Raw genomic sequence first — 11,561 nt, forward strand, 5'->3', positions numbered from 1 at the left:
AGAAATTGGACATGTGTCTCCACGTCTCCTGCACTGCAGGCAGATTCTGAGCCACCAGTGGAGTCCCAGAACTGTTCTTGGAAGAACAGAAACATGAGACCAACCCCTGAAGCAGACACGAGAGGAACAGAGGTGTCTATCCATAGCAGGTTTCTTATCCCTGGTACAAATGACATTCTGAGTTTTTGTCCAGAGCCTCTTTCATCCAGGATAAAGCAACTCATGCCTCTAAAGCATTTAAAATTACCAAGGGGCAGAAGGGAGAGGAAATGAGCATGTTCTTATCCTCTGTTGGCATTTTCCATGGATCACATGCCTTATCTTTTCCTTAAAAAAATCCCACCTTCCTTCTCCAATGCAGCCCATAACAAGAGTCTCCATTGCTTTTTCTTTGTAAAAATTGTTATAAAATAGTTATGCTTCATTGATGTTGTAATGATTGGATATACGATGAAATTTATGTACATATATAATATTTTATCAGTGCAATCTGGCTTAGCATTTGTCATGTGCCACTTTTCATGGTCATTAATAAAGTCCTTAACAAGTCTTCAAATAGCTGCATAGCTTATATATATATATATATATATATATATATATATATGAAAAACAATGGATATATAGTATAAATATGAAACTCTAACATATATATATATATATATATATATATATATATATATATATGTCACTCAATTGTGTACAACTCTTAGCAACTCCATAGACTGTAACCCCACAGGCTCCTCTGTTCATGGAATTTTCTAGGCAAAAACACTGGAGTGGGTAGCCATTCCCTTCTCCAAGGGATCTTCACAACTCAGGAATCGAACCCAGACCTCCCACATTGCAGGCACATTCTCCACCATCTGATCCACTGGGGAAGTCCTGTATATAAATGTATACCATAACTTTGATTATTTCTTTGAGATTTACACTGTATTTCTAAGTTTTGCTTTCATAAGTAATGGTGCAATGCAGCAGCAAGCATTTCTGTTAATTTCATATTCACATCTTGATTGTTCCTGATGGCTCAGATGGTAAAGGGTCTGTCTAAAATGCGGGAGACCCAGCTTAGATCTCTGAGTGGGTAAGATCCCCTGGAGAAGGGAACGGCAACCCACTCCAATATTCTTGCCTGGAGAATCCCAGAGACAGAAAAGTCCGTCATGGGGTGGTAAACAGTCAGACACGACTGAGCGACTAACACTTTTTCTTTGTTTAGAACTTCAAATAAATCTAAAGCAGTGAATTTTCATAGTGAATTGTATAGTGTAATTAACAAAATCACTACACTAACTTTATAGGACATGCATTATCATGTCTTTTTTAAGAGAGGCAAAACTGAGTCAAGCATGATATAATGCAGAATGACTATTATATTTTACTCCATACCCAGTAAATTAGGAGCATGGAAAAGGAAAACTGCACTGCTGTGAGAGACTTCATCCTCCTTGGATTCTCAGATGCCCCTGAGCTCAAGAGTCTTCCTCTTCCTGCTGTTTCTTTCCATCTATGGAGTCACAGTTTTGGAAACCTGGGCATGATTGCTCTCATTAAGGTCAGCTCTGGACTCCACACCCCTATGTACTTTTTCCTCAGCCACTTGTCCTTTGTGGATTTCTGTTACTCCATGCCCATCACGCCTAAGATGTTAGCTGACATCTTAAATGAAGACAGAGCCATTTCCTTCCTGGAATGCGCTGTGCAGTTCTACCTGTTTTGCACGTTTGGGGTAACTGAGGTCATTCTGCAGGCAGTGATGGCCTGTGACCACTCTGTGGCCGTCTGTGACCCACTGCCCTACACGGTCACCATGTCCCGGAATCTCCGTGGAGTTGGTGTCTTGTTGCTACCTCAGTGGTGCTGTGTGTTCTCTGATTCACTTGTGTTTAGCTTTTCAGATCCCATCCTACAGATCGAATGTGATCAACCACTTCCTTTGTGATCTTCCCCCTCTCTTGTCTCTTGCTTGCTCTGATATCACTGTGAATCAGTTGGTGCTATACATTGTGCCCACTTTCTATGAGATCATCACCATCATGGTCATCCTCACCTCCTATTTGTTTATTCTCATCACCATCCTGAGGATGCACTCTGCAGAGAGAAGGTGCAAAGCCTTTTCCACCTGTGCCTCCAACCTCGCAGCCATTGCTGTCTTACAGGGAATGATTCTTTTCATCTATTGCCGGCCCTGCTCTGACAACAGCGTGGGTACTGACCAAGCGGCCACAGTGTTCAACACCGAGTGATCCCCATGCTGAACCCCCTGATCTACAGTTGAGAACAAGGACGTGAAAGAAGCACTCAGAAAAGTGGTGACCTCCAAAATATTATCCTGGAGAATATTTTCCTAGCAGGACTCAGGGTTCCATATTGGAGGCAGGTGAAAGGGTAACGATGTGCTGTAATGTTGGAAAGGGTGAACAGAAGTGGGTAGCTATGAATGAATCTTTTTGACTCACTTATCTTTGTACCTTGTATCCTGTCAATTTGGGTTGAGCATATATCAAAATTCGCAATCTGCTTGCCTGCTCTTCAGTTCAGTTCAGTTCCGTCGCTCAGTCGTGTCCGACTCTTTGTGACCCCGTGGACTGTAGCCTACCAGGCTTCTCCGTCCATGGGATTCTCCAGGCAAGAATACTGGAGTGGGTTACTGTTTCCTTCTCCAGGGGAATCTTCCCGACCCAGGGATCGAACCCAGGTCTCCCGCATTGGAGGCAGATGCTTTAACCTCTGAGCCACCAGGGAAGCCCTGCCTGCTCTTATTCAATCTAAAATTCTTTAAATGGTTCTGGGCAATGAACTGTTAAAACACACATTTAGTTTGCTGTAAAACTTTCATAAGTTTATTAAAGAACTCACATTTTATTTCTCTATCCATTATGGAAACTATGATTTATTTCAAAATTGAATGGCTGTTATTTTGCAGTGAAGAGCACGTTTGATTTTATGCACAAATGAGCATATTCTGAAATTCTGTTCCACTTCAGTAGCTCGTTTAATTCCTTTAGAGTTTTTTGATGGGATACACATTCAAAGCAGAACTATCTTTCAAATTACAGGAATTAGACCTTGTTCAGGATATTTTTGTCATACAGAAAATTATAATTTATAATTCTAACATCAAGAGCTTCCAATTCAGTGTTTCTTTGTTAGTTTCTTTCGAATTTTTTAGGTCATTAGGTAATATTTACCTGAGAAATATATGAATTGAGAAGCAAACAGCCAAGCAATAAGAAAAACACTAATTTAATTGCATATTTTGTCTGTGTCATCGTATGTGATTTTAGACAAATCTACTATATATATATATATATATATATATATATATACTGCTGCTAAGTCGCTTCAGTCATCTCTGACTCTGTGCGACCCCTTAGACGGAAGCCCACCAGGCTCCCCCGTCCCTGGGATTCTCCAGGCAAGAACACTGGAGTGGGTTGCCATTTCCTTCTTCAATGCATGAAAGTGAAAAGTGAAAGTGAAGCCGTTCAGTCATGTACGACTCTTTGCGACCCCATGTACTGCAGCCCACCAGGCTCCTCCGTCCATGGGATTTTCCAGGCAAGAGTACTGGAGTGGGGTATATATATATATATATATATATATATATATATAAACATAAAATTTACTGAACATAATTTAAATATTTATAAATTCTGTTTGTCAATTATACCTTAGTAAATCTAAAAGAAATTAAAAGCATAAAGCAATGTACTTAAAAAGGAGAAATGTTTGCTGTGAAATCTAGATAACTTTTGCTATGATGTCATTATCCAACAGTTTTGGAGTCTCTGGGAATGATAATGGGGCTTGGTGAGAAGACGACAGTCAAACCTTTGATTTACTTTCACATAAATTGTTTCTAAATTTGCTCTTGGTTTTTCTTCATGTTTTTAAGAAATATAAATTGCATCATAAAGCAATAATTAGCTTTAATTGCTTGTTCTGAGCCTCTGAAGAAGAAGGCAAGGGATTCTCTCTAGGGCCTTGTGCCACAGGGAGTGGAGGAGACATAAGGGACTCAGCCTTCCCAGTAAATCAACAAGTCCTCTGGAGGACGGAGGCAGGCTGCCTTTCCAACAGTCCCATGTAGGGTATCTAACACATACCTTAGCTTCAGTTATGTCTTCATGAGACAAATCACTTGGGGGAATTTTGAGTCAAGGCAAGCATTATATATCAGGAACAGGAAGTGCATACTTTCCTGACAGATATGTAGAAGGGCCTGGCTTAGCTGAATTCCTCCATAGCAGTGTCCTGAACAAGTGTTTCCTGGGAGTGTGAGGATACAGGGGCCCGAAGACTCTTTGGTGCATGTCTCTCTGCTTCTGCCTGTAAGGTCAAAACGGCCCATGACATTAAATAAAAGAACCCAGATGCCAAATAATGTAACAGACTTTAATGGCTAGGCGACCCCGGGCGGGATTTCTGGATCTAACAGAGCGAGGTCGTGGAAGTCCCCACCGAACAAAGGCAGAGAGCAACTTGATAGCCTCACAGTAAGGAACAGTGAAAATCTTCCCCAAAAACGGCAAGGTTTGTAATGGCGGTCTCTCATAGGTCAGCTAGTCGAGGTGGCAAGACCGGGTTGGTTGCTCCGGAGGTCTAAGAGGGAGGGTTGATTTCTGTCAGAAGCTGTTTCATCAGAGGCTCTTCAACAGTTCGGCGGGAAATAAATAGGGGAAGAAAAAGCCAAGATGGCCACCAGGGGTCCTGCCTTACACTGCCAATTCGGGGCAGAACTGTGCAAGGAAGGATTGACAGGTAATTAACCCAAACTGAATTTCAAGAAATTAAAACTAAACTTCTGGAGAAATAGAGTCAGCAAGGTTGCCTCTAAATGAGATTTTAAGGCATGGAAAAAACAAAGGCTGACTCACAAGACCACAAACAAAAACAATGGGAAGAAATTGTAAGGATAAAGATTTTGGATACCATGCTTATCAGATTTGATGATAATACAGATTGCTTATATAACAGCATTTGGGAGAAAAGGAAGTAGATATTTAATCGCATATATGTTAACTAGAGTCATGCTCAAAATTCTCCAAGCCGGGCTTCAGCAATATGTGAACCGTGAACTCCCAGATGTGCAAGCAGGTTTTAGAAAAGGCAGAGGCACCAGAGATCAAATTGCCAACATCTGCTGGATCATGGAGAAAGCAAGAGAGTTCCAGAAAAACATCTATTTCTGCTTCATTGACTATGCCAAAGCCTTTGACTGTGTGGATCACAATAAACTGTGGAACATTCTGAAAGAGATGGGAATACCAGACCACCTGATCTGCCTCTTGAGAAACCTGTATGCAGGTCAGGAAGCAACAGTTAGAACTGGTCATGGAACAAAAGACTGGTTCCAAATAGGAAAAGGAGTACATCAAGGTTGTATATTGTCACCCTGCTTATTTAACTTATGTACAGAGTCCATCATGAGGAACGCTGGACTGGAAGAAGCACAAGCTGGAATCAAGATTGCTGGGAGAACTATCAATAACCTCAGATATGCAGATGACACCACCCTTATAGCAGAAAGTGAAGAGGAACTCAAAAGCCTCTTGATGAAAGTGAAAGAGGAGAGTGAAAAGGTTGGCTTGAAGCTCAACATTCAGAAAACAAAGATCATGGCATCTGGTCCCATCACTTCGTGGGAAATAGATGGAGAAACAGTGGAAACAGTGTCAGACTTTTTTTGGGGGGGGGCTCCAAAATCACTGCAGATGCTGATTGCAGCCATGAAATTAAAAGACGCTTACTGCTTGGAAGGAAAGTTATGACCAACCTTGATAGTATATTAAAAAGCAGAGACATTACTTTGCCAACAAAGGTCCGTCTAGTCAAGGCTATGGTTTTTCCCGTGGTCATGTATGGATGTGAGAGTAGGACTGTGAAGAAAGCTGATCGCCGAAGAATTGATGCTTTTGAACTGTGGTTCTGGAGAAGACTCTTGAGAGTCCCTTGGACTGCAAGGAGATCCAACCAGTCCATTCTAAAGGAGATCAATCCTGGGTGTTCATTGGAAGGACTGATGCTAAAGCTGAAACTCCAATACTTTGGCCACCTCATGCGACGAGTTGACTCACTGGAAAAGAGTCTGATGCTAGAAAGGATTGGGGGTGGGAGGAGACTGGGACGACGGAGAATGAGATGGCTGGATGGCATCACCGACTCGATGGACATGAGTTTGAGTGAACTCCGGGATTTGGTGATGGACAGGGAGGTCTGGCCTGCTGTGATTCATGGGGTCGCGGAGAGTCGGACATGACTGAGCGACTGAACTGAACTGATGTTAACTAAAAGGACATGAAAATTTACCAGAATCGAATAAAAGATGGTCAGTGGTTTATTCACTTCCCCTCACCTCCCAAGGGGACAATAGACAATGCTGGAAGCATTTTTGGTGTCACAATGCAGGGACCAGGGGTGAACGTACTATCATCTAGTGGACAAGGCCAGAGAAGCTGCACAGGATCAGTTCAGTTCAGTTCAGTCGCTCAGTTGTGTCCAACTCTCTGCGACCCCATGAATCACAGCACGCCAGGCCTCCCTGTCCATCACCAACTCCCGGAGTTCACTCAGACTCATGTCCATCGAGTCTGTGATACCATCCAGCCATCTCATTCTCTGCCGTCCCAGTCTCCTCCTACCCCCAATCCCTCCCAGCATCAGACTCTTTTCCAGTGAGTCAACTCATCGCATGATGTGGCCAAAGTATTGCAGTTTCAGCTTTAGCATCAGTCCTTCCAATGAACACCCAGGACTGATCTCCTTTAGAATGGACTGGGTGGATCTCCTTGCAGTCCAAGGGACTCTCAAGAGTCTTCTCCAGCACCACAGTTCAAAAGCATCAATTCTTCGGCTATCAGCTTTCTTCACAGTCCAACTCTCACATCCATACATGACCACGGGAAAAACCATAGCCTTGACTAGATGGACCTTAGTTGGCAAAGTAATGTCTCTGCTTTTTAATAAACTATCAAGGTTGGTCATAACTTTCCTTCCAAGCAGTAAGCGTCTTTTAATTTCATGGCTGCAATCAGCATCTGCAGTGATTTTGGAGCCCAAAAATATAAAGTCTGACACTGTTTCCACTGCTTCCCCATCTATTTCCCATGAAGTGATGGGACCAGATGCCATGATCTTCGTTTTCTGAATGTTGAGCTTCTAGCCAGACTTTTCACTCTCCTCTTTCACTTTCATCAAGACGCCTTTGAGTTCCCCTTCACTTTCTGCCATAAGGGTGGTGTCATCTGCATATCTGATGTTATTGACATTTCTCCCAGCAATCTTGATTCCAGCTTGTGCTTCTTCCAGTCCAGAGTTCCTCATGATATACTCTGCATAGAAGTTAAATAGGCAGGGTGACAATATACAACCTTGACGTACTCCTTTTCCTATTTGGAACCAGTCTGTTGTTCCATGTCCAGTTCTAACTGTTGCTTCCTGACCTGCATACAGGTTTCTCAAGAGGCAGGTCAGGTGGTCTGGGATTCCCATCTCTTTCAGAATGTTCCACGGTTTATTGTGATCCACACAGTCAAAGGCTTTGGCATAGTCAATGAAGCAGAAATAGATGTTTTTCTGGAACTCTCTTGCTTTCTCCATGATCCAGTGGATGTTGGCAATTTGATCTCTGGTTCCTCTGACTTTTCTAAAACCTGCTTGAACATCTGGGAGTTCAGGGCTCACATATTGCTGAAGCCTGGCTTTGACAATTTTGAGCACAACTTTACTAGCGTGTGAGATGAGTGCAATTGTGCAGTAGTTTGAGCATTCTTTGGCATTGCCTTTCTTTGGGATTGGAATGAAGACTGATCTTTTCCAGTCCTGTGGCCACTGCTGAGTTTTTCAAATTTGCTGGCACAAAGCTAGTGGAGGTCATGGAATTCCAATTGAGCTATTTCAAATCCTGGAAGATGATGCTGTGAAAGTGCTGCACAGGATAGATCCCCATAAAAAGAATAATCCAGTCCAAAATATCAATAGTGCCATGATTGAAAAACTCTGAAAAAGATCACTGATAAAGAATTTTATCACAGTGAGAATTGACATGGAAAAATTGCCTCCTGATTGTTACTTAAATATACTTGTGAAAATGGTGGCTTTTCATAGTATAAAAATTAAATATATGTTCCAATAATCCAGTAATCCTGCTTCTGATTTATTTAATTCAAAAGAATTAAAATAATGATTTCAAAGAGATATTAGCATTCCCGTGTTCATTGCAGAGCTATTCACAATAACAAAGATTAGAAATAACTTAAATGTCTATGTACCAAAAAGTGGATCAAGAAAATGTGGTATGTACAAAAAATGGCATAAAAAAGAAATTATGCAGTAAATTACCACATGGATGACAGTATCCTTAGTGAAATGTGTCAGTCACAGAAAGACAAATACTGTATGAATTCACTTATATGTTCATGGAGTCAAAAAGTAGAGTGATAGTTGTCGGAGGTGAGAGGAGGGAAAAACAGGAAGTTACAAATCAATGGACATAACGTATAAATTAAGCAAGTTAAATGAGTTCTAGAGATATACTGTCAATGGCAACCCACTCCAGTACTCTTGCCTGGAAAGTCCCATGGATGGAGGAGCCTGGTAGGCTGCAGTTCATGGGGCCGCTTCGAGTCAGACATGACTGAGAGACTTCACTTTCACTTTTTACTTTCACACATTGGAGAAGGCAATGGCAACCCACTCCAGTGTTCTTGCCTGGAGAATCCCAGGGACAGGGAAGCCTGGTGGGCTTCCGTCTATGGGGTCACACAGAGTCGGACACGACTGAAGTGACTGAGCAGCAGCAGCAACAGAGATATACTGTACAAAAATCATATTGGTAGTCAACAATACTGTATTGTACATTTAAAATATCTTAATTTGGTAGATCTTATGTGAAATGTTCTTACCACAATAAAATAAAAATAAATATTCGTACAATATGATCACTAAAATCTAAATTTTACTTGGATTCCATTGGCTTTTTCCCTATAATTCTCTCTTTATTTTCTTGGACCCAGTCCAGGTACCACATTGTACTGCCATCATGTCTCCCTAATGTCTGATCTTTGACAGATTTTTACTCTTTCTTTTTTTTTTTTTTTTTTTTTTTGCTTAAGGAGTATGGATGAGGTATCCTGTAGAATGTTTGCAGATATGGGTTTGCTTAATAATTTTCTCATAGTAGGATGAGATAATAGATTTTGTGGAAAGCATATCACAGAGGTGAAGTTTCTCATCACATCTCATCACATTTATCAGGGGATAGATAACACCCACACTGCAACACTGGAGATGCTCACCTTTATTTTTCACTTCAGGTAGTGTTGGTCATATTTACTAAACTTGACTGTGAGATTTGAAATGGAGTTAACAAAAATTATTTCTACTGTGTTCATGGTCCTTATTTAAATTCTATAGTCCTTGGTTTCTACAACGAATATGTGTTATTTCAATAATTCAACAAGCGAAAGTAATTAATGGAATGGATGTGGTGGTGCAATTGAACAGAACAGTTATTTTAAGGGATCAGTTCATTGTCCAAACTTAATATTTAACTTTGTAAATATCTCTGCTTTAACTCTCAATGAATCATGATGATCTAAACGCTGGACCTTCATACTTCTCCCATATGTTAGAGTAAAAGTATGGAGGAACAAGGTTATGCCTGGCATATTGTAGTCATTCAATTAATATTTAATCCTGAGGATGTGCTCTGCAGAGGGAAGGTGCAAAGCCTTTTCCACCTGTGCCTCCCACCTCGCAGCCATTGCCGTCTTACAGGGAATGATCCTTTTCATCTACTGCCGGCCTGCTCTGGCAGCAGCATGGACACTGACCAAGTGGCCACTGTGTTCTACACTGTAGTGATCCCCATGCTGAACCCCTGATCCACAGTCTGAGGAACAAGGATGTGAAAGAAGCGCTCAGAACAGTGGTGAGCTCCAAAATAGCATCCTAGAGAATATTTTCCTAGCAGGACTCAGGGTTCCAAATTGGAAGCTGGTGAAAAGGTGATAATGATTGCAGTGTTGGAAGGGCAGAACTGAAGCGGGTAGCTTTGAGTGAGTCTTCCTGGCTCACTTATTTCTGTATTTTGTATCCTGTCAAATTACAAGAGTAGTCTACTTCTGTACACTTATTCAGTCTAAAATCCTTTAAATGGTTCTTGGTAAGGGACTATTAATATCTTTTAAGACATATTTAGTTTGCTGTAAAACTTTCATAAGTTTACTGAAGAACTCACATTTTATTTCACTATCCATTATGGAAACTATGATTTATTTTGAAATTGAATGGCTGTTATTTTACAATGAAGAGCACACATTTGAGTTTATGCACAAATGCGATTCCCATATGTATATATATCCTGCTTATTTATTTCTAGCGTCCTTTACTGTTTTTGCTGTTACTGCAGTGTCCAGTGTTTGGAGAGTTTCATATATCATTATATCTGAATAGTAGAGACATTGATAATAATTATTTCAAAGAAATCTTAAGAAAATTAAATTAAAGGTCATGTGGAAATATCTTAGAATAATCCCTGGTACATCAGTAGTTCTCCGTGTGTGTGTGTGTGTGTGTGTGTACAGGCATACCTCATTTTATTGAAATTCACAGATAGTTTTTCTATAGACTAAAGGTTTGTGGCAACTCTCCCTTGAGCAAGTATATATAAGCCTTTTTTAAGAGCATCTCTCAATTCATGTCTCTGTGAATATTGCGTAATTCTTTTAATATTTCAAATTTTTCAGAAAAGCAAAAAAAAAAAAAGTACTCTGTTAATTTAATGATTATAACATCAGGAAGCAGCCATCATTCTTGAGGTTGGGAGAAGTAGAGAAAAGACATTTTACCAGAGTCTCAGAACTTGGATATCAGTGGTAAGCCCTTGAGGAAGGGCCATGGCTGTAAGGGTGTCTGGGGATCTAAGTCTGGCTTATGACTCAACAGTTTTCAGATGCTGGAGATGGGCCTTAGTGGTGTTTGGTCCTGGGGGATGCCAGACTACTGCTCTGACCTCTGAAGAGAGTAAGATGAGAAACTGGAACCAGAACCGGAGAACAAGAAGAAAAGAAATTCCCTTCTTCTCACCTCTCCATTTCTCTTCAATATTCTTTTCTTTCCCACACCATTTCCCTTGGTTTATCCCTTTCAGTTCAGTTCAGTTCAGTCGCTCAGTCGTTCCGACTCTTTGTGACCCCATGAATCCCAGCAGGCCAGGCCTCCCCGTCCATCACCAACTCCCGGAGTTCACTCAAACTCATGTCCATCGAGTTGGTGATGCCATCCAGCCATCTCATTCTCTGTTGTCCCCTTCTCCTCCTGACCCCAATCCCTCCCAGCATCAGAGTCTTTTCCAGTGAGTCAACTCTTTGCATGAGGTGGCCAAAGTATTGGAGTTTCAGCTTTAGCATCAGAACGGAAACCGTGTTCTTGCCTGAAGAATCCCAGGGACGGGGGACCCTGGTGGGCTGCCATCTATGGAGTCGCACAGAGTTGGACATGACTGAAGTGACTTAGCAGCAGCAGCAGCAGCAAACAGAAACCAGCTAACAAAGGCA

At 41.3% G+C, this 11,561-nt stretch overlaps 1 pseudogene; it reads left to right on the forward strand.

Annotated features, from left to right (window-relative positions):
• Positions 1–1,405: 1,405 nt before the first annotated feature.
• Positions 1,406–9,958, forward strand: LOC129557245 (olfactory receptor 5L1-like; annotated as a pseudogene).
• Positions 9,959–11,561: the final 1,603 nt, after the last annotated feature.

This window comes from Moschus berezovskii, chromosome 7 (assembly GCF_049115385.1).
Source record: "Moschus berezovskii isolate FMDL1 chromosome 7, NW_MosBer_1.0, whole genome shotgun sequence".
NCBI lineage: Eukaryota > Metazoa > Chordata > Mammalia > Artiodactyla > Moschidae > Moschus > Moschus berezovskii.